Source organism: Lepidochelys kempii, chromosome 1 (assembly GCF_965140285.1).
Source record: "Lepidochelys kempii isolate rLepKem1 chromosome 1, rLepKem1.hap1, whole genome shotgun sequence".
Lineage (NCBI taxonomy): Eukaryota > Metazoa > Chordata > Testudines > Cheloniidae > Lepidochelys > Lepidochelys kempii.
Genome location: NC_136380.1, coordinates 76,526,256 through 76,551,642, shown reverse-complemented (window position 1 = coordinate 76,551,642; position 25,387 = coordinate 76,526,256). Strand labels below are relative to the sequence as shown.

Here is a 25,387-nt window from a genome sequence, read left to right as displayed (position 1 = left end):
TCCCCACCTCAGTTCACCTCTGGCACCCTTGGCTTGAGCGGGAAGCTGCAGCCTGCTTCTCAGTCCTCCCTGGCTTCCCCCCGAACAGCTGATTTGGGGGGGGCAGGCACAGAGAAGCAGAGCAGGGCGGCTCATTCAGAAGAGGAGGCGGAGCAGATGGGAGGTGAGCTGGGGCCAGGCACAGGGTGGGGAGCTGCTGGTGGGGGCTCTGCACCCACCAAATTTTCCCCGTGGGTGCTCCAGCCCCGGAGCACCCAGGGAGTCGGTGCCCAAGGCGCCACTTTTGATGTGATCAGTGCGGGAGCGGCCGCTCCCTCGCCCCTAGGAGCCAGAGGGACCTGCTGGCTGCTACCTGGGACAGCTCCCAGGAAAGCACCACCAGGACTCCCCACCTTGCCCCCCCAGCAGGTGCCTCTGGCTCTTAGGGGTGCGGTGGGCACCCACTACGGTGGCCCACGAGACCCTCCTGCCTGGTTCTGGGGGCAGTCAGGGGAGGGGGGTGGATGGGGCAATGGTCCTGACGGGGGGAGGGGGGGGGCATCAAAGAACAGTGTGGTTGGACGGGGTAGGAGTCCCGGGGGGCAGGAGTGGGCAACAACCCCCTCGTGGGGTGAGGAGGGAACCCGTTAAGATTTTGGCAGCTCATCACTTCCCTGAAGTCTTTTCAGTTACATTTGAGATGGTGTCACTAGAAGCCTGGTGGCCCCTAGAACAATGGCCTTTGATTCTGGACTCGTACGTGACAGGTATGGCACAGGCAGCTTATCGTAATCTGGATTTGGAGCAGGCCAAAGATTACAAGCAAGTGCAGTCTGTCATTTTGGACTATTTGGGTATTTCCAAAGAGACCTACCATCAATGGTTTAGATCCGAGAACTACCCCATGAGGACAAGACCCTGAATGGTAGTGCAATGTTTAAGACAATGCAGTTGGAATTGTTTCCACCCAGAGGAAAGATCAGGGGTTCAAGTGGCCAAGACCATTGTGATAGAACAATGTATGAAGCTGTTACCCATGCAAGGCAGGGAGTTGGTACTACAGCATCGCCTGGGGACGTTATTTGAAGGGATTAGGAGGACTTTGTAGAAGCTGAAGGATCGCTAGAGGCAGAATCACTCAAGATACTGGCAGGATGGGGGATAGAATGGTGAGGGGCCTGGGAGGGTGGGCAGAGTCAGTGACAATCTCTATTTGGTGCCTGATCTTGATGATCTGACCTCCCCTCAGATCAGGAGCAGTCCAAGGGGGGGCAGGGTGCAAATATAACACTGCCAGTGGGACTGCAGTACACCCCAAGAGGAGGGGTGGATTTCAGCCCCACTAAGGGGCAATGGACTGCTAGACCAAGCTCATAAAATTGAATCCAGAAAGATTGACTGAGAGACAAGCCACCTTTGCCTTTCTTTGTTTTCACCCAGATTCCACTCTCTCACCAGGGAACTGGGGTCGGGGGGGGACGGACGGACTTTTCTTTTGCTTGTTTGTTTGACTCAAAAAACCCTTGTGTGCCACAGACTGGGGGGGGGAAAGAGTATAAATGATGAACAGCAGCATCTGGTGGGGATTGAGGAGCTCCTGCCCCCCACAATGGACCATAGGCAAAGATGCTTCTTTTTCTGTTTTTATTTTTTTTTAAAAAATGTTATTTTAAACCTGACAGTGTGACTTTGTATATTTATAGTCAAACATTTTGAAACATTTTTAAGTTGAGATTTTTTTAATCAAAATATAAAAACAGCCCTTCCACCCTTAAGTATTAATACTAGGTTTTTAATTATCTGCATGACATGAATAAGTAGTAATTTTGTTTCACTGATACTACCTGTATATTATAGCTCATATATTACTTTTCATCAATAGATCTCAAAGCACTTTACAAAGGGGGTCAGTATCAGTAGTTCATCCAGGGAATGTGGGAAGGAGGATTAAGGGAGAAATATTTTCCACCTAGCAATATAGTAGCAGTTCACTACATGAACAGACACTGATACTGAAAGGTCTCTATTCAGCAGGAAAAATATTGCCACAACTAAAGGACTCAAGGAAAAAGCAAGCAGAATGATAGGAAAGAAATCAAGATAAAAAGAACAATCATAAATCACAATACCAAGATTTATACACTGTTACATAGTGAGTTATTATTCTTTTTTACTTTCCAACATAAAATTTGGGATAAAGGGAACACTGTCAAGAATGACATATTTCAAGGTTCAGTGTAGACTGTTCATTTTTTTAATCTCTCTGCACAATGCAGAAAAATCAGTGCATAATACTTTGTACTTTTATAGCATTGTTAATCTTCCAAGCACTTTGCAAACATTAACCAGATCTCATAACAACCTCACATGGCACATAAGTATTATTATTGGTACTTTACAAATGGAGAGGTGAGGCTGGCTGGTTAAGGGACCTGATCCAGCCCCAGTTGACAACAAGAACACCCCTCCCTTTGACATTAGTAGCCAGAAGATGTGGCATTAATGTATTAATTCAGTGGATCTATTCATGTGAGTAAAATGGAACATATATTTGAGTGTTTACAGGGTCTGGTTCTATGTGATTTACTCAACGCTATTTGATTCAGGATCAGAACCATAAATGGATAGACAGCCAGGATCAGAAGACAATTCCTGGTTCTCAGTCTTGTGTGTAGATCAGATATTAGATTCATAGATTCCAAGGCCAGAAGGGACCACTGTGATCATTTAATTTAATTTGATCTCTAACACAGGCCGTAGAACTTCCCAAAAATAATTCCTAGAGCAGATCTCTCAGAGAAAAAAACCAACCGATCTTGATTTAAAAATTGTCAGTGATGGAGAATTCATAATGATGCTTGCTAAATTTGTTCCAGTGGTTAATTACTCTTACTGTCAAAAATGTATGTTTTATTTCCAGTCTGAATTTGTCTAGCTTCAGCTTCCAGCAGTGGATCATGTTATACCTTTCTCTCTGACTGAAGAGCCCATTATTACATTTGTTCCCCAGGCAAATACAGTACTTAAAAACTGTAATCAAGTCACCCCTTAACCTTCTCTTTGTTAAAGAACTCAATATATTTAGTTTAAGTCTATCAGTATAAGGCATGTTTTCTAATCCTTTAGTCATTCTCATGCTTTTTCTCTGAACCCTCTCCGATTTATCAATAACCTATTTGAATTGTGGACACACAACTGGACACTGTATTCCAGCAATGGGCACACCAGTGCCAAATAGAGAAGTAAAAAAACCCTCTGCTCCTATTTGAGATCCCCACTGATGCTGTCAAAGATTCTGTGAGCCCTTTATGGCCACAGCCTTGTACTGGGAGCTCATGTTTGCCACGACCCCACTTTTTTTTTCCTTTTCAGTCACTGCTTCTCAGGATAGAATTGTCCATCCTGTAAGTGTCCCTACATTCTTTGTTCCTAGATGTTTAGATTTACATTTAGCAATATTAAAATGCATATTGTAAGTATCCACGTTACTGAGTTATCTAGATTGCTCTAAATCAGTGACCTGTCCTCTTTATTATTTACTATTCTCCCAACTTTTATGTCATCTGCAAACATTTTTGATGATTTTGTTTTATTCTATGTCATTGATAAAAATGTTAATCGCATAGGACCGGTGGGACCTCTCTAGAAACACACCCACTGAGTTACTATTGTCTCTCTCAATTATATTGAGACCTATCGGATGACCAGTTTAAATCCATTTAATATGTGCCATGTTAATTTTATATTCTAGGTTTTTCAATCAAAATGCTGTGAGGTACCAAGTCAAGTGCTTTGCAGAAGTTGAAGCATATTACGTAAACAGCATTACCTTTATGAACTAAACTAATCATATCATCAAAAGATATCAAGTTAGTTTGACAGGATTTCCATAAATCCATGTTAATTTGCATTAATTACATTACCCTCCTTTATTTTGTTATTAATCGGGTCCTGTATGAGCTACTCCATTCTCTTAACAAGGCTTCATGTCAGGCTGACAGGCCTATAATTACCTGGGTCATCCCTGTTTAAATATTGGCATGACATTAGCTTTCTTCCAGTCTTTTGGAACTTCCCCAATACTCCAAGACTTATTTAAAATCAACATTAATAGTCCAGTGAGAGCCTCAGCCAGCTCTTTAAAAACTGTTGGATGCAAGTCATCTGGACCTGCTGATTTAAAGATCTCTAACTTTCGTAGCTTCTGCTTAACATCCTCCAAAGATACTAGTGGAATGGAAAGAGTGTCATCATCACCATATGATGAGACCATATCATCTGTTTTTCCTCAAATACAGAACAAAAATATTTATTGAACTGTTCTACCATCCAAATTTAGAGCCCAAATTTCAAAATAGTTTAGCACCAAGCAGCTCCTGTTTGCAATTGTGAATTCTAGCTTTTGAAAATCTGTCTTTTAATCTCTGTATTCATTTAGCAGCCATCCTTATGAAATGTAAGTTTTCAAGGCTATGGGGTGGACTTACTATGTTACTCCTCATCTATCCAAGTTTCCACCATTTTTTTCCATTTGAACTTTGTAGGGCAAGTACGCATTAGGTACATTTTCAAAGCACAATTATTTTAAAACTCCTGTTCTGATTTTACCAGACTCCCCACAAAACCTCTATCTTGGATTGAGATATCTCTAAAATTTCCAGATAACAGGTTTCTTTTTGTATGCAGTGTTGTACCTATGTTGGTCCTAGGATATTAGAGAGAGACAAAGTGGGTGAGGCAGTATCTTTTATTGGACCAACCTCAGTTGGTGACGGAGACAAGCTTTTGAATTACATTGAGCTGAGGAAGAACTTGTCTCTTTAGATATTACCTCACCCACAAGGTTTATATTTGGGCTTTTAGGAGACAGGATCTATCAACTGAGCTTATAATAGGAAGAAACATAACTACTGACCATAATTTTCTTGAAAAGAGTCTCAAGGAGGATTATTTTAAATTTATATTTTGCTATTCTCCATATTTAAGATCATATAATCTAACCAAAAACATATTCCTGCACTATGAACCACTACTTTGAAGTTGTAGGTGTTCACTGGTATTTTAAGTGGTGCATACCATAAATATTTGTCTAATGCTAAAGCCATGTCTACATGTACAGCGTTGCAGCAGGACAGCTATACTGATAGTTGCGTCTGGTGAAGACACTCTATGCTGATGGGAGACACTTCTCCCATCAGTATAAAAATAGCATCCCTATGAGCAGCATAAACTATGTTGGTGGGAGAAGGTCTCCAGCCAACATAGTGCTGTGCACACTAGCACTTATATCAGTGTGATTTGTCAGTTGTGGGGGGTAGAATATTGACACCTCTGAGCGAAATAAGTTTTGCTAACATATGTGGTAGTGTAGACATAGCGTAAGGAATTGCTTTAAGAAGTATATAGGAATTACTTCTAAATGAAAGTTAAGATAAAAATAAACATACAAGAGATTATATATAAGGGGTTGAGGGTGGAGGAGAATACCTTTATTACCTAGGAGCTGAAAATTTACCTCCTGAGATTTTAATATACAATGGTATCAGTCAAATAAAGCACCATATCATTTTAATACCACTGAAAAGCCTTCTGGGGAGGAGCAAGGTCAACTTTAAGGACTAATCAGAGAACTTTGAAGGAGTAGATTCAGATTCCTTTTTTTTTTTTTTTCAAATCATCTCTTTAAAAAGCAAAGCATAAACCCTCCAGGTTATTCCCAAGTTGAAAAGATTGTACTGAGATTCTTTTAAAATGAAGGTTTAAGTTTATAGCTTCTGTTTTAAGATACTTCATTTCAACTTCAAGGTGCAGTAATAATCTTGGTAATATAGTCACTATGTGTAATAGGATATCAAACAATATCATTCGGAATTCAACTGAAATAATGTTTAGGACAAACCAATGAAGTATTAAGATATAAAAGGAAAATTTCATGAAGCTGAAAATGAAATGACACACCCATATATGTTGCCATGGGAGCCTTAGTATGATTTTTTTCTTACTGTGATTTGTGTGAAGGCTCTGCTAAACCCACTGGGATTTTCCTTATTCAAATAATTATAAAATGGTTGGGTGCTTGACCAACATAATTATTTTCTATTAAAATAAAGTCAGAGTGTGTGTATTATATATACATAAATAAAACACTTCCTTATCATACATATTCTGAATACTCAATGTTCTTTGCACTATAAAGCACATACTCCTTTATTTCACAGAAGACTATTCAAGGAACATTGAAGTTGGATGGATCCCAGTAAGCATGTCAATTCCAAAGGATGAAACTGGATATTAAATTAGTTTCATTTTACACCTAAGTTCTTAACCAGCATCCAATACTGAAGTTTAGTGTAGTTGTGTGTGTTGGACAAAAATTAACCTACCTTTTTTCAGTTTATAAATTTCACAAAGAAATATATTTGTGGCTAAAAGGTTCCAGGATTGGTCTCTACACAGAGACTGATCTATTTTTAATGTGAAGCTTGAGTAAAATCAATTCTATTTTTTATTTCTGAGTATATTTAAACAAAACAAAAATCCCAAAGAATTTTGAGTACATATCCTTAAAATGGTTGAGCTGATTTTGTTCAAATTGACTTGTTTTATGCATCTAATAGAGAGATAAGGAATAAGCCAAGGTTGAAGAAAATTGATTCATTGTTTTTCAAGGTTAATCATGTTTGAGGAAATTCCATGTATTTGTGATAGCATTTGCTGCTATTCTTTTTTGATTGACATAGTAAGTTAGTGTCTTAGAAGCTGAGGAACCATGTGATGCCCTTCAGCTTTAGATTAATCTAAACTCTGCGTTGACCCAATATTTGAGCTGATCTAAACACTGAGTCTGCAGCCTTCTGGAGGCTTTGATTTGAAGTGAGGGTGTATCCCATTCTTGTTGAGGTGAACCATTAGTTTGTGGTTTTTTGTGTGCCTTAAACCAGGGATCCAGTTACTAATTATACCAGATACCTAAGATTTATTTTCATCTACTGAATCATTCTAGATATTGGAATATTATTACAATATGTTATAAATAAGCATTGAAGACTGGCATCTAGACATCCTGTCCCCTCACAGAACACAAAGGTTTGCAGATAGCCTATGTCTGATGAAGCAATAAATGTGATATATAAAGCAATGGTGTTGAACATTTCTCTTTTACAGCCTGAGCCCAACCCTACTGCAGTTAATAAAAAGCCTTTCATTGACTTCTCTGGGTGTTGGATCAGGCTCCAATTGAGTAGCAGCGAGACTACCTACATGAATTAAGGTCTTGGGTCCAAATTTGTAAAGGTATTTAGGTGCCTAAAGATGCACATAAGTACTTTAAAAAAAACCACTAGTTGCCTAGGAACCCAGTGGGAATTATGCATCTGGGCATGTTGGAAAATCGAGGCACCTATCTTCTTCAGGCACCTAAATGCCTTTAAAATGTAGCCTCTGGTGCCCTTTAAGTTCTATGAACATGACATATTGGCCTCATTTATTTGGCATTGACAATATTTTTGGTGCTCTACAAAAGACAAGAACTTGCTTCTCAAAGGAGCTTACAATCTGATGAACCTTGGTGTGGTGATTTAGACATTTAGCTTTAATAGCTAATTCATCCAGTAATAATCCTCTCTCCAACAGACATGAAAAGTTACTTGGATGTTTAAAACAAAGAAAACTCCAGTGTACTGCAGAAATTGCTGTGGGCTCTGAATAAAGTTTTCCATGTTTTCATGTGTTTGTAGGATGAAGTCCTTGTGGAGGGATGTAGCACAATGACCAACTTAGTGATTCTGAGGTCATCCCTAGTATATAAAAAAAATTGTGCTCCCTCATTCCAGCTGGTCATACTCACTAACACACACGCATGTATACATACACACAAAAATAAATCTCTCCAAATAATACAGTTCTGGAAAGGGCAACATCAGGAACTAGTTTCACTTTTAAGAAACCAAAGTAATTTAAGATGCATTTTTAACTATGTGAATACTATTAAGTGAATGTCTAAAATTATTCACTTACAGAAATACGTTAAATTAAATTTTGTCCCACTAGCCAGCTGTGCACATGCTGAACATTTTTATCTTGCTTAAGATATCAGAGGCTGGTTGTGTGGGAACACTAGTTAGCAGAATGTACAGCAGGGACACTATTTCATTTCTTTCTGGAGCATTTTAAATAAGATCATTTTGAAAGACTTGCAAATTACTCCCAGTAGAATAATACATAGTTTGAGAGTACAAAATACAGTGTGTGATTTTAAGGATTTATATTAATTTGCTCTTTTTTGGATGAGATGTAAAACCACTTTTGTGTCAGATGTCTTTTGGCACTTGTCTCAAGAGTAGAAGAGGTCTGTCTAACTTCCACCTTGGGCAATTATAATAGTCACCTACCTACTGTAAATTTTACCTACAGTTTCAACTGGCAAAGTTAGAATTCTCATTCCCACTAAAAAATAAATGTTATGAACTGATGGTCAAATAGGACCCAATTCTGCCACCTTTTAATATCACATTGGGTTTGGCTAAGAGTTTGAAATGCTGGTATGGTCATTGGGCCTTTGTTCAGTAAACAATTGGTTAACCTAGATAATGGTACTTGATCTCACCCTCTCCCTAACTTGCCCCATCTGGGTAACATTACTGAGAAGGGGGAGTGAGGCAAATCTGGCAGTATCTGGAATCCACGAATTTATTTGTCCTGAAAATACTCACTTTATTTATTGCAAGACTCTAATCACCATGGAATCTAGTGTGAGAGAGAGATTTTTAGTTTACAGAGAGCCAACTGGTCTTCAGGTAACTTGGCTAATTTGCCTTAGTCCTTGTAATTTGAGACCATGTTGATATTTGAAAGAATAAATTTGTTCTGTGTCAATCTGTCACTTGAAGTGAAGGATCAGAGTGAGAGAGCCAGAAGAGTACCCACTACAGGACAGGCCCAACAAAGAAAATAACAGAACGCCACTAGCCATCACCTTCAGCCCCCAACTAAAACCTCTCCAGCGCATCATCCAGGATCTACAACCTATCCTGAGGGATGACCCATCGTTCTCACAGATCTTGGGAGACAGGCCAGTCCTTGTTTACAGAAAGCCCCCCAACCTGAAGCAAATACTCACCAGCAACCACACAACAAAAACACCAATCCAGGAACCTATCCTTGCAACAAAGCCCGTTGCCAACTGTTTTCCACATATCTATTAAGGGGACACCATCATAGGGCCTAATCACATCAGCCACACTATCAGAGGCTCGTTCACCTGCACATCTACCAATGTGATATGTCATCGTGTTCCAGCAATGCCCCTCTGCCATGTACATTGGCCAAACCCGGACAGTCTCTACATAAAAGAATAAATGGACACAAATCAGACATCAGAAATTATAACATTCAAAACCAGTTGGAGAACACTTCAATCTCTAATCACTTGATTACAGACCTAAAAGTGGCAACAGAAAAACTTCAAAAACAGACTGCAATGAGAGACTGCTGAATTGGAATTAATTTGCAAACTGGACAACATTACATTAGGCTTGAATAAAGACTGGGAGTGGATGTGTCATTACACAAAGTAAAACTTATTTCCCCATGTTTATTTCCCCCCTCCCGCCACTGTTCCTCACATGTTCTTGTCAACTGCTGGAAATGGCCCACCTTGATTATCACTACAAAAGGTTTTTCTTCTGTCCTGCTGGTAATAGCTCACCTTACCTGATCACTTTCATTACAGTGTGTATGGTAACACCCATTTTTTCATGTTCTCTGTGTATATAAAGTCTCCCCACTGTATTTTCCACTGCATGCATCCAATGAAGTGAGCTGTAGCTCACGAAAGCTTATGCTCAAATAAATTTGTAAGTCTCTAAGGTGCCACAAGTCCTCTTTTTCTTTTTTTGAACATACAGTCACTTATTCATTCTCTGAACATACTGGAAATAAATGTAATTAGCCCAAAACAGCTGTCACTTTCTTGCAACGAAAAAGACAATTAGGGAAGAACCTATGGGACCTCAACTAGATACAGGTTTATGATTTATACTCAGTAACTTTTTGATCTAAAAAGAGCTGCTTTTCCAATTTATCTCTGGAAGGCATTATATAGGAATTGATTTTCCCTCATACAATTCCAGAATCTTTGCAGGTGGAGCCTGAGTTTTGAATAGAAACTTTGAATGGAAGGTCTCCAGTCCCTGTTTTCTCCCTTCTTCCCTTGTACAGGAAACTCCACATGCATGCACTCTTCATTTTATGCCATGTAGATTTTCCCCTATGGAGGAACACGTGGTCCTGTATGTTTAATTTTCCTACCCAATTTTGCATTACATTGTACCATTTACATTTCAGAGTACCTAAATGTACTAAAAGAAAAATCTCTGCTCCAGTTCACCATCTGAACATGGCATTATGAAAATGTGTTATAAGTTACAAGTTTTTCCATTTTTCTTTGTTTTTAATATTTTTAAAGTGTTAGAATTATATTTGAGGTAGTAGGGACATTATCTGGAGAAAAGGTATGCCTGTAAAGTGTCATATCTTTTCACTAGCTTTCTTTACAGAAGTTATCTCAAAGTAGCAATATTTTTTGCAAACTAAAGTTCATTTGAAAAAAGGTGTAACACAAATGTAGATCATAATGTGTTACTCATATAAGCACCATTTACACTTCATTAGTTTACCATTTGCTAATACTTTTGTTTAGTCTCTTATTTTGATTAATTTACTTGTTTGAAAAAAAATTCTATGGCTGTGTCTATGCTGCACAGTTAACCTGGATGATTGGTACTTGAGTATGGGCACCTGTCTTGGCCTAGCGCCTCTCCATGCATTCCTACCGCAACATCGGACTGGTGTGGTGTTTTCATGGTCTAGGAGCATTTCCATTGATTTCTTATGCTCTAGGATTTTTTTCTGCATCAGTTGTGGGAAATATTTTCTGTCCTTTGGGAGCAATTCTGGGAAGGGCATTGGAGCCACATCAACAATCAAGTAATTTAGTCTGAATCTACTGCAAAGTGGGCAGATTCCAGCCTGAGTTAAGGTGAAGTGTGGGTTCTAATCCACTTCATGCTACACCTTCAGCCAGATAAACTATTCCACCCTTAAATAACCTACAAACTAGAGACAGAGGCTTTCTGAGTGGACAGTATAGGGGGTAAGGATAAAATCTGGGTAAGAGCCTGGGTGAAGTGTACAGTGCAGACATAGCCTAATAGTCTATGCTCAAAGCAATTAATATAAAATCAGCACATTGCTTTGCCCCCCCCCCCAAAAAATCAGATCATAACAAGAGCCACTGAAACCTACTGTTTTATTAGTCTTCCTATGCTTCTTTAACTTGTCAGAGCCTCTGCCTGAGGACATCTTGTAGTGAAGGGACTGATCTATAACTTTATCTAAAGGCATCCTGTAACTCATAGAAGACTCACATACTGGAAGAGACACTCCTCCCAGCCCCCTGTCCCCCACACATACAAATGGGGGCAGAGAGGAATCTGACCTTGTCAAGGTTTCTTACCCACTCTGAATTCTATGGTACAGATGTAGGGACCTGCATGAAAGACCCCCTAAGCTTATTCTTACCAGCTTAGGTAAAAACTTCCTCAAGTTACAAACTTTGCCTTGTCCTTGAACCCTATGCTGCCATCACCAAGAGTGTTAAACAAAGAACAGGGAAAGAGCCCACTTGGAGATGTCTCCCCCCCCAAAAATATCCCCCCATTCCCCTTTCCTGGGGAAGGTTTGATAAAAATCCCCACCAATTTGCATAGGTGAACACAGACCCAAACCCTTGGATATTAAGAACAAGGAAAAAGCAATCAGGATCTTAAAAGAAGAATTTTAATTAAAGAAAAAGTAAAAGAATCACGTCCGTAAAATCAGGATGGTAAATACCTTACAGGGTAATCAGATTCAAAACACAGAGAATCCCTCTAGGAAAAACCTTAAGTTACAAAAAGACACAAAAACAGGAATGTACATTCCATTCAGCACAACCTATTTTACCAGCCATTAAACAAAAGAAATCTAACACATTTCTAGCTAGATTACTTACTAACTTTTTACAGGAGTTCTGAAGAGCATTCCTGATCTGTTCCCGGCAAAGCATCACTCACTCACACACCCTTTGTTCTCTTCCCCCCTCCAGCTTTGAAAGTAACTTTTCTCCTCATTGGTCATTTTGGTCAGGTGCCAGCGAGGTTATCTTAGCTTCTTAACCTTTTACAGGTGAAAGGGTTTTGCCTCTGGCTAGGAGGGATTTTATAGTTCTGTATACAGAAAGGTGGTTACCCTTCCTTTTATATTTATGACATAGGATGGAGCCCTAAACTGACTAAAATAGGTAAGATCTGATGTAAAACATTTAAATATCGAGGGCTGGGTTTTCAGAAAGGATTCAACCTACTCTTCTTTTGGGTACCTGCCGGCATCTGCACACCACTTTGAAACACTGGCATCTGAGTGTGCAGTTGATGGAGTCAAAATGTGTGTAAGAATAGCATTTACAAGTGCTTACCTCTTTTGTTTCAGAAGACCCTGAACTGGGAACATTGCATTATTTAAACCATATTACAGAGGAATCTTGAGAGCTACCTGAGGGGCTCTTTCCCAAAAGGCTGTACATACTTCCTCCACACTGCTTTCTATTCTTGCCAGCTTGAGGATTGAGGAATTCAGTATGGGATCTGAACTTTTATCTCTTAGATGGCATCATATTATGCTGATACTAATTTGAAGCACAAACAAGATCTGCAATGTCCCATTATATGGACATTTAACTAGGGATGTTTGCTATGACATGGGAATCTTTACTATATATAATTCTATCTGAAACAAACATTAAAGGAGCTTAGTTATAAAACAGTTGCCAGGGAGTGTCACCATGTGCAGATGGTGCATTATCAATTAAAGATTCAAGTAATACTATTCCTATTCTCTTGAATCAGTGTAAATTACTGATGCACCTGGACAATAAATAAATTGGTCAAAATCATCAGTAGTACCATTATCAAAGATATGCTCAACAGTACTCATTAGCCCAGGGAAATTCATTGCCAAGAAGTGTGGACATATTTAAGTTAAACTGAAGTTTAAACAGTATGGTAAAGTACGACAGGGGACCAGTTGTACAAAATAATACTGAAGATTGTAATAGATGGGCTCATTAAATTATAATCTTTAGGGAAGTGTTAATGTTGTGGAAATGGTTTCAACACCATCTTTTAATTACTTATCACAGATGCTACCAATGAATATTCTCAATCCCAATTGTTAGCTTATTCAGCTGGGGAGGGGGAGGAGGGAGGGATCTTTTTTTTTTTCTTCATTCTTACAGGGTAAATGGAAAACCTCAACCAATAATTTTTCTACTCTAATGGAGGGTTAAAAGCACCAAACTTTAGCTTCTGCCAGATTGGTTTCTACCGCTAACCACTGTATTTTGAACCAAGGATGATAAATTGCTCCTTTTTCTTCTTCTTTAGTTATGAACTGCTATAAATATGGGTGATATTTTTAATGTGATAAAAGGATTTGAAATGACAAATCATTGAGATGTTACACATATTAAGTGTTATAAGGTTAATAAAACATCAAAGTTAACTGTGGGGAACAACTACCCTACACAGAAGGTATCTTCCTTGTAAAGATAAGGGATAAAATGGTAACTGTATTCTGGTTTAAAAGAGGTATTCTTGAGACTGTTTTTTTCTGAGCAAGAAAATGTTTTAGGGTCCAACGTGGCTGTCATCTTGAGGTGTTCCTGCAATATAATACTAATAAATAGTGATGATAATAACTTTATAATGCAGTGACTGAAATTATACTGTAGCTGAACTGCAATTACACTGTGGTTATGCTGTTTGATAAGAAATTACCATTCATTCACATAACTGGAAAATTAACTTCATTATAAAATTGCTAGATATTACTATGACTGTTCTCAGAATACACAGGACTGTGAATCCCCTAGTTACCTCCATGCCTCAGGTATATGAGGAAGACTTGCTTTTGCTTAACTGGATGCCAGCTTGCTGATGACACCAGCCTGTTAGCCTCTCAAACGCTTTCCTCTGGACTGTGTGAGCCCTTACTTTTCCTTGTAGGTTAACAAACAGTGTATCCCAGTCCCTGAGTCCCTTTGAAGCATTTCCCTCTAGTTTCCAGCCCCTGAACACTCACAGAAATATCAGATCTGCTGGCCTCAAGGGACCATAGTATACACCAGCTTGTATGATTCAACTCAGGATGAGCTCCTTGTACAGTACCATAGTGCTAAAATATACTTATAGTGAAACCAACAATAAGTTTATTATCAAAGATTCGAGAGATAGTGAGTAAGGAAAAAGAAAGCAAAAGGCTTACATATAAAACAAAATTATAACATACTTTCTGGAGATTAAATTTAACTATTAGCTTAACCTTCTGTATAATGAAGTTAATCTCACCCAAAGCCTTTTGGGGTGTCTTCAACCAAAGCTGATGGTGATCCTGTTTTCATGAATGTAAATGCACTGCCCACTTACTTCCTAGGTTCAGGATGATATGGTATCTTCTTTATTCCCCAAATATAGTCCAGCAAACCTTTGAAGTATATCTCAAACTTAGGTTCTCCTCCCCCATTGTATGCACTTCCCTGTTGACTTCATATCTCTCTGCTGCACACTTAAATGTCCCTCCATTGAGTTAGTTTACAATGCTGAATTTACATGCCAACAGAGAGAGACAGGTGAATAAACATATTTTGTCCAACAGGAAACCAGTTACTCCACCTCTGCTGTGATAAGGAATCTAAGAACATATTTTCAGTACAAATATGCAACTCTTTATATAGTATCTGTACATATATTTCATTGAAGACCTTACATGACTTTCTTTAATGAACCAGAGTGTACATACCAGAATAAGGAAACTCTTGTAACCCACTTGCCAGTTCTCCTTGGGGGGTTCTTCGGTCACAATTATCTCTTCAGTTCCAAACAAAATACGTTTATTTTTTTGGAATACAGGTACATTGTGTTTACTCTCCATCATGTACTTAACCAGTCAGTTAAGTGACTGTAATTGCAAATACAGGCATCAGGAGCATAACTACAATGTAATTACTGTTACCTTTCGGTATTATATAGTGTAACCATGATACAATTTGTCAAAGGCACTGTTACAGTGTATTGCTCTTTGCTGCACTTAATTTTAGGGTTCACGGAGTTTATTTTCTTAAAGCACTTAAAGAAAGTATAAATTTTCAAGGAACTGTATGCATGCATGCATGCATAATTACTTTTAACCAATGTTGTACATGATACATGTGCAACAGTATATTTGGTATACTTTATATTCCAGTCTTGTTCACAAAACTTTTTTCAAGAATCCTGGAATAAAGGATATGTTAGTGAAATCTAACCCTGACATACAGTTAGAGGCATTTTCTTTCTCTGTCAATGACTATGTTTATAGAAAATAATAGATGGGTAGATGCAAGAGTGTGGTAGGTATATTTTGTATGGGACTGGCTAATCACAATAGAAGAACCAATTTGTTTCCAAAATTTCTGTCCAGATACTTGATCATTACTGAGATCTGACTGCTGTCTTCGCCACATAGTATCACGTACAGCGCAAATTCATGAGAGTGTGACAACAGTCTTTTGCACAGGACAGGATATTCCAGGTGTGTGTAGTCAAATAGTTCCACAGCATTGAATGCTTTCATAAAAAATAGTAATAAAAGAGCCTGGACAATCTCTCTTTAAGGGCATGTAGGTTGCTTGTTACACCCAGATAATAAATCTTACGGCAACCTAATTTTTGTAGAAATGATAACCCTCATATGACACCTCTATTGCCCCTTAAAGGCAAATGTTTTAAATTTCCTAAAATTCCCTAAATCTGGTTGTCTCTTGCTTCCTTTCCCTAAAAGTGCTCCCATCCTCTCCCTGAGAATATCAAGGTCTAAAGAGATTTATTGATGTTATTCTATCTGATGAGCTAGTCATCCAGTCAAAGATTAGAAACAATATCATGTGATTTAAGTCACCAGCAACCAAAATATTTAATTCCATATATTGAATACTTTCAGTGGTGGAGCAAAATGCTTGGAAGAAATCCCTATGCTAAAAGAGGTTAGCTGAGTTGCTTGATAAAATGTGAATAAGAAAGAAAGAATCACAATCACTTTAAGGACATTCCGCTAGCTGAAAAAAAATTCTAAATTAGTCAAATGATTCATCACTAATATTTTCTACAACTTCACTTTTAATTGAGACCAATATGAAAATTACATTAAAAAAATCCAAGCATAACAAGATAAACTAGATTTAAACTTTAAATCTTTAAATTTCTATTAAAATTCAATTTAAGCATGTGCAGCTTCTCTTTATGATAGATTAAGATGGAGATTGGAGATGATTAGATTGTATTTGGCCCTATATATTGGTTTGCTTGCAAAACTAAGAGGCCTTTATGTGTAAGGTTGGTGTTGAATAAAGTGGATTTTGGAATGGAATTTGCACCTCAGTAATCAGTTTGTGAGTAATTATGTATTGTGAGATCTCTAAATTCAAGGATGGGCTCAAAAAGACATGGCAATTCAGGAGAAAAACCAAAAACAAAGAGCAAGAGAGTGCTTTAGGGTTTTGATAACTTCAGATAAAATCTTGGAGGCTTTTACACCATAGGCTATGTGTAAGGAATGCCAACAGTAAAAATCCAGTGATATGTCTCCTCAGATCAAGAATTTGAGGTAAATAATATGTTTCTGAAATGGTGATACATTTGTTGTGGTTGACATTTTAAAAATAGACAAGTCTGAATATTTCAAATTGGCTTTTGTAATTTTTAAACATATTCTTACAGGGCAGAGGCTCTGATGTTGAATGTGATATACATGCCCAAGACAGTATCCCATTGGGTGTGTTGCTAAGGTCTATGAGGCCTAACTATCATCTCTGCTGTTTTCCCATCATACAGCATTCTTGATGCTCTTGCTTACGCAATAAAATAGAGCTAAAAACAGTTGCCACATTTCATCCCAGAGCTGGGTACAGTTTAGTACTAGGTAAAGTGATCCCTGTGTATGGTTTAAATAGAAGTTTGAATTTCTGAAGAGTTTTGATGGCCTTTGGGATAACAGCTATTAAATAAACATAAAATATTTGTATTATTTCTGGTCAAAAGCACATACTTAGCCAATAGTATAATTTGCTGTCCATTTTGCATGTAAATACTGCAAACTTACAGTTGTTGATGTGAATGCTTCCACTGTCTTTCCTATTCTTTTACAGTGATCATTACTTTGATGTATTTGAAAACCAAATTATATAATGCGTTTTCCTTAGCTAAGCAAAAAGTACAAGAAAATTTAATCATAACATAATCTGTTTAAACCTAAGGAGGTGCCATTTTGTTTAGAATCAATACATAATGACATAGAATCAAAACATAATGACATACATGACAAACTTGATAACGGAAATGTCTTGCTCATTTTTCCTGTTAATATAAAATATCTATGTGATTAGGGGAAACCATTTAAGGTTATAATACAGAATGTTAAATGAATAAATCATGTTGTCAAGAGAGCCATAATTCTATTAAAATATGTTCTTTTCTGATCTAAAAGTTGTGGGGCGGGGGATCACTTCTTAATTATATAAAAGAGGCAAAGTTAAAAGGAGATTGAAAAAGACAAGCCATATTTCAGCTCCAAAATCCAAGTGCTTTTCTATTACTAACTTCACAGTTATCTCTTATCATAAGCCAAGAAAAAAAGAAGTCCTGTAACTTACAGAAAGAGGTGATGTGTTGGCTCTGTGTCATGCTTCCATTCATTCTTTCAAGCTCAGAGGCTCCTGCATACAAACACTGTACAGGGAGGATCTTCAGACCTGAGGGTATATTAGAGCTGGACATAAAAGGGGGAGAAGGGTGGTTTCCCCAGAAAAAAACTTTGACTCAAAAAATAAAAATCTAAATTTTCCACAGAAAATGTAAATTTTTGGCGGAGATTCAAATACTGAAATCAATGTGAATACAGACAAAAACTGTATTCCTGCATAGTGATAACCATTCAGTATACTCTTAGCATTGTGTGCTATATCTGTAAGGTCTGACTTAGGTGAACATAACTTAAGCTTTTGCATCAGGCAGTTGAAGGGAAAAGGAATAACAAATAACTGTTTAAAATGCATTGCAGAGTTGGATCAAATACGTAGGCTGTCCCCCAGATAATAAGATATCTACTCAATTAACCTATGAAAAATATAACTGGCAACTAGCTGCTCAGACTGAATTTTTGCTGAGAAAGTAAACTGTTTTAGAGGGAAGAACAGGGGAAGTATTGGCTAAAAGGGCATATTTTATCCAGCACCTGAGCTGATGCACATACGGAACAGGAGTAACTAAACTCACTGTTTTATAGTCGGTCTACCTTGTTTATCTAAACAACTTCAGAAGACATTAGGTAAAGATGGTGCACTTTAAGAGATTATTAAGGATCTAGACTTTATAGCTGGTTGGTTTCTATACAACAGGGAGAGATTTGCCCCAAAGATTTTTTTAAAATCTTTATTAATATGCAAAATTCTATTCTTCATGTTTGCAGTGGAGTCTATTTAACTGACAGTTCTCACAAAAAATGTGTCAGGCTTTGATCAGGGTAAATCTGAAGAAAGTTTAATCTTTAATTATATAGTCATTGCAATTTCTTGCTATTAAAATAATATAAAATGTTTGTTAACTGATCCTTCCAGTACATTAGACAAATCAAAATGCTTTTATTTAAACGGTCAACAAAATGAGATGGGAATGATTCAAAACATTATCTTTTGCCTTTCTTTATCAGCTCTAAAAAGGATGTTTTCTAATAGCGGCCTTGTCCATAGATGTAGACAGTAGTTCTCATAAGCTTGAATAATACAAGTATCCTGCTCTGCTTTAAACATCATCTCTTACGATGTATCTCATTCCACTATCATATTTTCTTGATAAGAATATGGACCAATGCATTTTTGACTCTTAATTTCCGTTTGTATGAACTACACAATAACATACTTTCCCCTCTTTGCCCTCTTCCTGGATTTTTAGCTCCTGTAGTATGACAATAGGTGGCTACAACAAATAAAACTTCTAACTAATGTGATTAATCTAACAATTCTGAGAATTCTTTCAGTACAATTTGTGTGTGGGGGAGGGAAATCACAACAATACATTAAAACAATTTAACAATATTTAGTTTTGAACACTTCAAAATTAAAATGGTTTCAGTGTGTGTATGTGAGAGAGAGAGAGAGAATATAGAATTTCATTTTTCAACCACCTCTACCTTTATCAGATCTCATGAGCTAAATAAGCAAGGTCAAAGCTGAGACCTTGTCTGGGAGATTTCAATGGAAAGCATAGGTTCTGCAGAAAGTGATGTTGCTTCAGTAGGTGGTAGCCTTTCCTCTGAATTACTATTGAACCAATGTCCCTGTGTGATTCTGCTGCTGGAGACGCCATCTTTCAGATGAGCCATTAAATTGTGACTCACAGTTTTCATGGTCACTAAGGCTTAAATAGTACTTTTCACAATGTTTACCTGGTTTTCTAGATACATTCCATTCTGAATAATCCAGTTGTGCCTACCTGAAATACGCCTTGTAGTTTCAAATGAAAAACGTATTCTTCATTTCATTTCCCAAGAAACCGTTGTGTACTGTTACTGGCACAGAATTGCTGCCATATTTCACCCCAGAAGTAGTTGAATTCCAGTGGTGGGAGTAGTGATATTCAATCTGTAAAATATATTGGAATACTTTGGGGATAAAAGATTATTAAAAACAGTTTTATTTGCTTTTTAATATGTCTGGAGTCTTTGAATAGAAGGGAAATTACTGAAAACACCTGAACTCTTTACATATTTTATTAAGAGTGAATGTGCTTCTTACTGCACACATTAGAGTCTTTAACTTCTTGATCCTAATGGTATGGGTAGTTTCATGCTGTCCTTTTCACTCTGTCTTATTCATAAATGTTTTCTTAGAGTATCCTATTAACAGTCAATTGCACAGGTAGTCTAAATGAAAAATTCTATTATAAAAAGCAATTTACAAAAACAAGAATGCATCTGGATACAGTACATCAGGGAGTGGCAACCTTTAGCACATGGCCCGTCAGGGAAATCTGCTGGTGGGATGGTTTGTTTACCTGCAACGTCTGCAGGTTTGGCCGATTGCAGCTCCCACTGGTTGTGGTTCACTGTTCCAGGCCAATGGGGGCTGCGGGAAGCGGCGCGGGCCGAGAGATATCATTTCTAAAGTGGTTAAAGTCATTTACCTTCAGTCTCAAGCCTCACTATGTAACATAAGCAGAATTTTATTAGGTGGTATCTCTACAATTGTTTAAATATCTAATTTAAATATTAAACTTTTTGCTGTCTTTATGAACCTTTGATCCTGTGGTTGTATGATTATATGAGTTTTGCTAAAGTAAGAGGTGACCATCAGGATTACATTACCACCAATAAAATAAGAGGCCAGAGAATTACACTGATTTGAACGTTTCCACCTTTTAAGTTATAGTCAGTTATCTGATGACCTGCAAAAGATCACTGTTTGAAAAGTTGAGGCCATGGCTGTCAAAATGAGAGTTCCATTGTTTAATCTCATTTGCAGGTTTTTCTGCTTTCTGTCTTCCAAAGTGAATATTTTAATTCACAAGAGCATTAGCAGTAAAACTGGGCAGATAGTAGGAAAACTGATGAATGTTTTGATGAAATGAACTGCAATTTGCTTTACCATATTTTCCCTATTATTTCTGTGAACTTTGTTTCAGGCAAATTTATTCTAATAAATGTTTATGGAAAATTATGTTTGAGCTTATCCTTGAAATTCAGTTTAATTAGTTTTGGAGAGAAATACTAAAGTGATGATTTTGTTTGTTGAATTAGTGAGGGGAAATGGGTAGAAGGCAGTGCAGAGAGAGAGAGAGAGAGAGACTAGATCAAGAAAGGACAGAGATGGAAGGGTTTGTCAAGGAAGAAAGGCTTGTGTCGGCCAATTCCCTAAATGGTGCATGTTGCCCGTTCCCTGGAACCAGCCAAGAAATAACCACAAACAAAGGTTGAACTGAAACAGTACTGAGGGCTGATTTATCACTTGCTTCCCTTATTGTGCAATTATACTTAAACACATTCTATGCATCCTGGCAGGCTGTAGATGCAGGTGTTGCTTTCGATCTTAAGTGACTGAGACTGGCCAGGTTCCAGCTTCCCAGAGATCAAACCACTAGGCGACGAGAGTCCTGATGTCCCTTCAGATCTACGGGAGGGCTCTACTGCTTCTGGTCCAGTCCTGAGGTTTATGCTGTTGTGGGTTACATCTCTCTGTGGCCACTACTGCCGTATGTTTATATACAGTCCCATATACAACTTGATTATCCTTATATGGTAATATTTCAGTTCAAGCCTTGTGATTGGTTTCTTATACTCATACTATCTCACTCTCTCCTTACATATTGATTACATATTCATAAGCATGAATAAAATTGGTAATGTAACTTTCAGCAAGCATGTGACATCAGCAGGGTTTCCACTGTTACTGTGGTTCAGAGAGAAAACTGTGCAAACTATAGAAAACAACATGACAGGAAGTCAACACAGACACAGGCACAGACTGCTTGATAGGCAGATTGGGGGCGGGGGAAGCAATGGGCTACCCCTCCTCCCCGTGGAGCAGAATCTGCTCCTGCCTGGCAGAGGCCAAGCCATGGATGGGGCCGCGGCCGGCTACGGTGCAGAGGATAAGATTTTTGACAAGCATTTTGGCACCCTGACCAGGCTGAGCTCACCACAGGGGTAACCTTGTATTAAGGTAAGCTGCTGCTGCTTCTTGTCATTAGCAGGCATGCAGTTTACCTCTGAAGGACCAGTATCTGTTCTGGAGAGAGCATTTGGTGGGGCCTCACCTGCTGGATTCTGTTTCTGCAAAATTGGGAGCACCTGCTCAGAGACTGGTTACAGAGGAGTGAGTTGGGGGAAGGGGGCATGTATGGGGAAGATATTTACAGGAGGGGAGATGATGTGCAGCCTTTTTTCATCAGATGAGAGAGGGGCAAAGATGGTCTTCTCTCACGCTTTATGTCCTCTGAGTTCTTCCTTCCAGTGGAGTGGAATGCTCTACGCTCCCCTTGATCATTCTAAGTCTAAGAGTGAACTAACAAGCAAAACCATAGTCTACTCTATTTCCTTCAAGCACAAATTGCACCTGCAAGCTGCAATGTGCTTAGCACCGTATTGGATTTTATGGCTTCACCACATAACATTTTTGATAACAGCCATATTTTAGCATTCAGGGCTTTTTAAATTTTCTGAAGGAAAAAGAGAAACCTATGAAATCCCCATATAACAACATTGGTTAACATGTATTTAAGGTTGATGAATATTACATTAATGAAAATTACATAAAAGATCATTGTAATTTAAAAGTGTGAGAGAGATGAATTAAGCTGATTCACACATATTTCATTACCCTTAGGGTTCATAACAAAATTGATGTACAGATTCAATTTGCACACATCACAAACAATGCATAATTGTGATGTGCATGCTGAAAGAGTCCACTAAATATATACTATACAGAGTCAAAAATACACATAATATTACAATAGCATCTTTTTTTTTCTTGTAATTAGTGTCTCAGCAAAGACTTGACTGAAGGGGTCCAGAAATGAAAATGATCTCAAATGTCTTAGAATTCCCTTATCCTTTAGGCCTATCACTTCCTATCTCCAAAAACATCTCAGACCCTCTGTGTGAGACAGTCAAAGTCCCACTAATTTGTCATGCCTTCCCCAATGTCACTGCAATTACACTTATGCAATAAGGGAATGTTTAAGACCAGCTGACTATAGTGACAAGAGTGATGGTAATGAATAACAAATAGTAAATGCACATGGTGAACACAGTGTGTGAGAAATCCATTGGTTGAAATTTGTTCACTTGAAACATTTGTCAAATAATGTTAACAACAAATTACTACACATAAGACTGTTCCGGAACAACTCAGGAACAGAAATGTGAGAGAAATACATCAAATAAAACATTTGCTATGAATAGGTTGCCCAGCTGCAATTGTCAGTATATTTTAATATTACACCTGGTGTTAAGTGCCAACAATGTTAAAATAAATATTGACAGAAAAGTAAGTATTCTTTCCATAGTTAAATACTTCAAAGGTAAAGAAAAGATTTTCATTAAGGAGCTCAGAGAAGTTGAAGATGGAAAGAAAATCTATGAAAGATGGCATAGGTTTATTCCTCTTCTTCTAAATAAATAAAACACTGATGGTTTTAAGATGAAAAATAATTGACTTATCTGACAGGACAAGCAGAGCTGAACAGCAGCACAATCAAAGTAGCTGGAGCACAGAAAATAAACCCACCTGATACTACTGGTTAGTGACAACTGAACTGGGTTTTGTACTGCTGTAATTCATATCTGCCTTTGATTTTCCCATGAGGGTTTACTAGATTTGTGAGTAGTTAGAAGACTTTAAAAGTTTAACAACTTTACAAATATACAACTGATACTACAGTGCTAATTTCCTGTGCATTTAAAATAATCTCATCTATGCACATACTGCAGATAGTAACTTCAATTTGAATCATTTGTTTCAATATTTTCATAAGGGCAGATAATATTTGTAAGCATATAAAAAGGCAGTATTCCGCTTCTCAAAGATTTCACAATAAAATTAAATTTGTCATTAAACATACATTTTGAGGTTATAGGTGTGAAAATTCATAGATAAAAAATTGTTTTGGAAAACTCAATTTACCTAAAAGGCAAGCTACATCCCATTATCACTCTTTAACATATGGAGAAAATGAGGTCTGGGAAGGTACCCTTTTGAAATAGTAATATTTATCTCTTGTAATAATTAAAGAGCTGAACAAACATTAATTATTCCTCAGAATATCCATGGGAAGTAGAAAAGTAGTAATAATCCCATTTTGAGAGTAAGAAAAATGAAGATAATGGGCTCAAACCTGCTCTCATTAAAGTCAATGACAAAACAACATCTGACTTTTTTTGAATTAAGATTGCCCCGTAAAGAGAGTAAGGCCAAAAATGTAAACCTTAGGTTCCTAAAGGTAGGCTACTAAATATCTATTTAGGTGTCTAAGGCGATGGCATGAATTTCAGGCCACATCTTTAACAGGCTAACTTCAGGCATCTAGGATATAAAATGTAAAATGATTTTCTAAAACCACACAGTAGTAACAGTAGAGTTCTTACCTTCTAGTCGTCCACTAGACTTGACTTTCAGAAGTATTGGAGTGACTTTCAGTGAAGTTTTCAGATTGCTTTCTCTCACTCACATTAAACCTACTGACTCACTACAGAGTTGCAGTAAAGGGAACTGAGAACGGTAACTGAGAAAGGGCTTGGTGGTTTGGCTCAAATTGAATCTGAAAGGAATTGAAATAGAGAAATACAGTGCCACAAAGTAGCTGAGAAATCTCATAACACTGCCAATCTGAGAAGTGTAAGTAATGTCTGGAAAGCAATAAATAGTTTTGCTTTACTAAGCAGTACTGACAGTGGTCCTTGAGAGGAGACAAAGCACCATGAGCTTCTGAGTGTGGCAAAGGTCATAAATCCTTATTTCAGTGTGAATAAATTAGAATCCTAATTAAGCAGAAGCCCTAACCATTAAGTATCACTGAGCTTAATTTCCTTCCGGAGGAAACATCCTGATTAACTGGATTACCTGATCAAGTACATCCTGATTCAGTTGAAGTGTACTGTCTATCTTGTTGTCATAGAGGAGACGTAAGTAGGTACAGGAAGGGGAAGAATACTGGAACTTGGAGAACATAAATTCCTAATTGGCCTGATATGCATTTTGTTTTCTCAACTGTACTTTTTATCATTTCCTAAGTAGTGTGATTAATAGTATTGTACTTAAGAGATTTCACCTAGTAGAATCAGGATATGTTGGGCTCAGTCAGAAACCAGTCTATGCACTCGCAGAAAGGAGTGGGGTGGCAGAAAAGGGAACACTTGCAACTTTTTCACTTGCAGTGGTGCACGGGAAGTGTGCAGTCAGGGATAGAGATTGGGTAAAGTATTTACTCCACTTCCCATCTCTCAGTGCAGTGGCCAGCACAGCTGAACTGGCTCAGAGGAGGGTGAGCTATGTCAGGAAAAGCATTCATCCTCCCAGGGAGCAAGGGGGAAAAACAGCAACCAACTTGTCACTCTGGGCTTAATACATAGTAAATGGCTATTTGTGTAGCCCTAAAGGGACGTTGCATGCTCATCTTTGTAGTTTTTATGACCTACTCTTCCCCTTTCAGATACCACTGCCGGAGCCAGGACATTGACTCGGAAAATATTTACTGGATTTTACAAGAAGATGAATATTACAATT

The 25,387-nt window shown here is 37.9% G+C and overlaps 1 protein-coding gene across 1 annotated transcript in view; it reads left to right on the top strand.

Moving 5' to 3' along the window:
• The window catches only part of KLHL1 (kelch like family member 1), a 431,335-nt gene that overhangs the window by 272,604 nt on the left and 133,344 nt on the right, over positions 1-25,387 (top strand). The window lies entirely within an intron of this gene.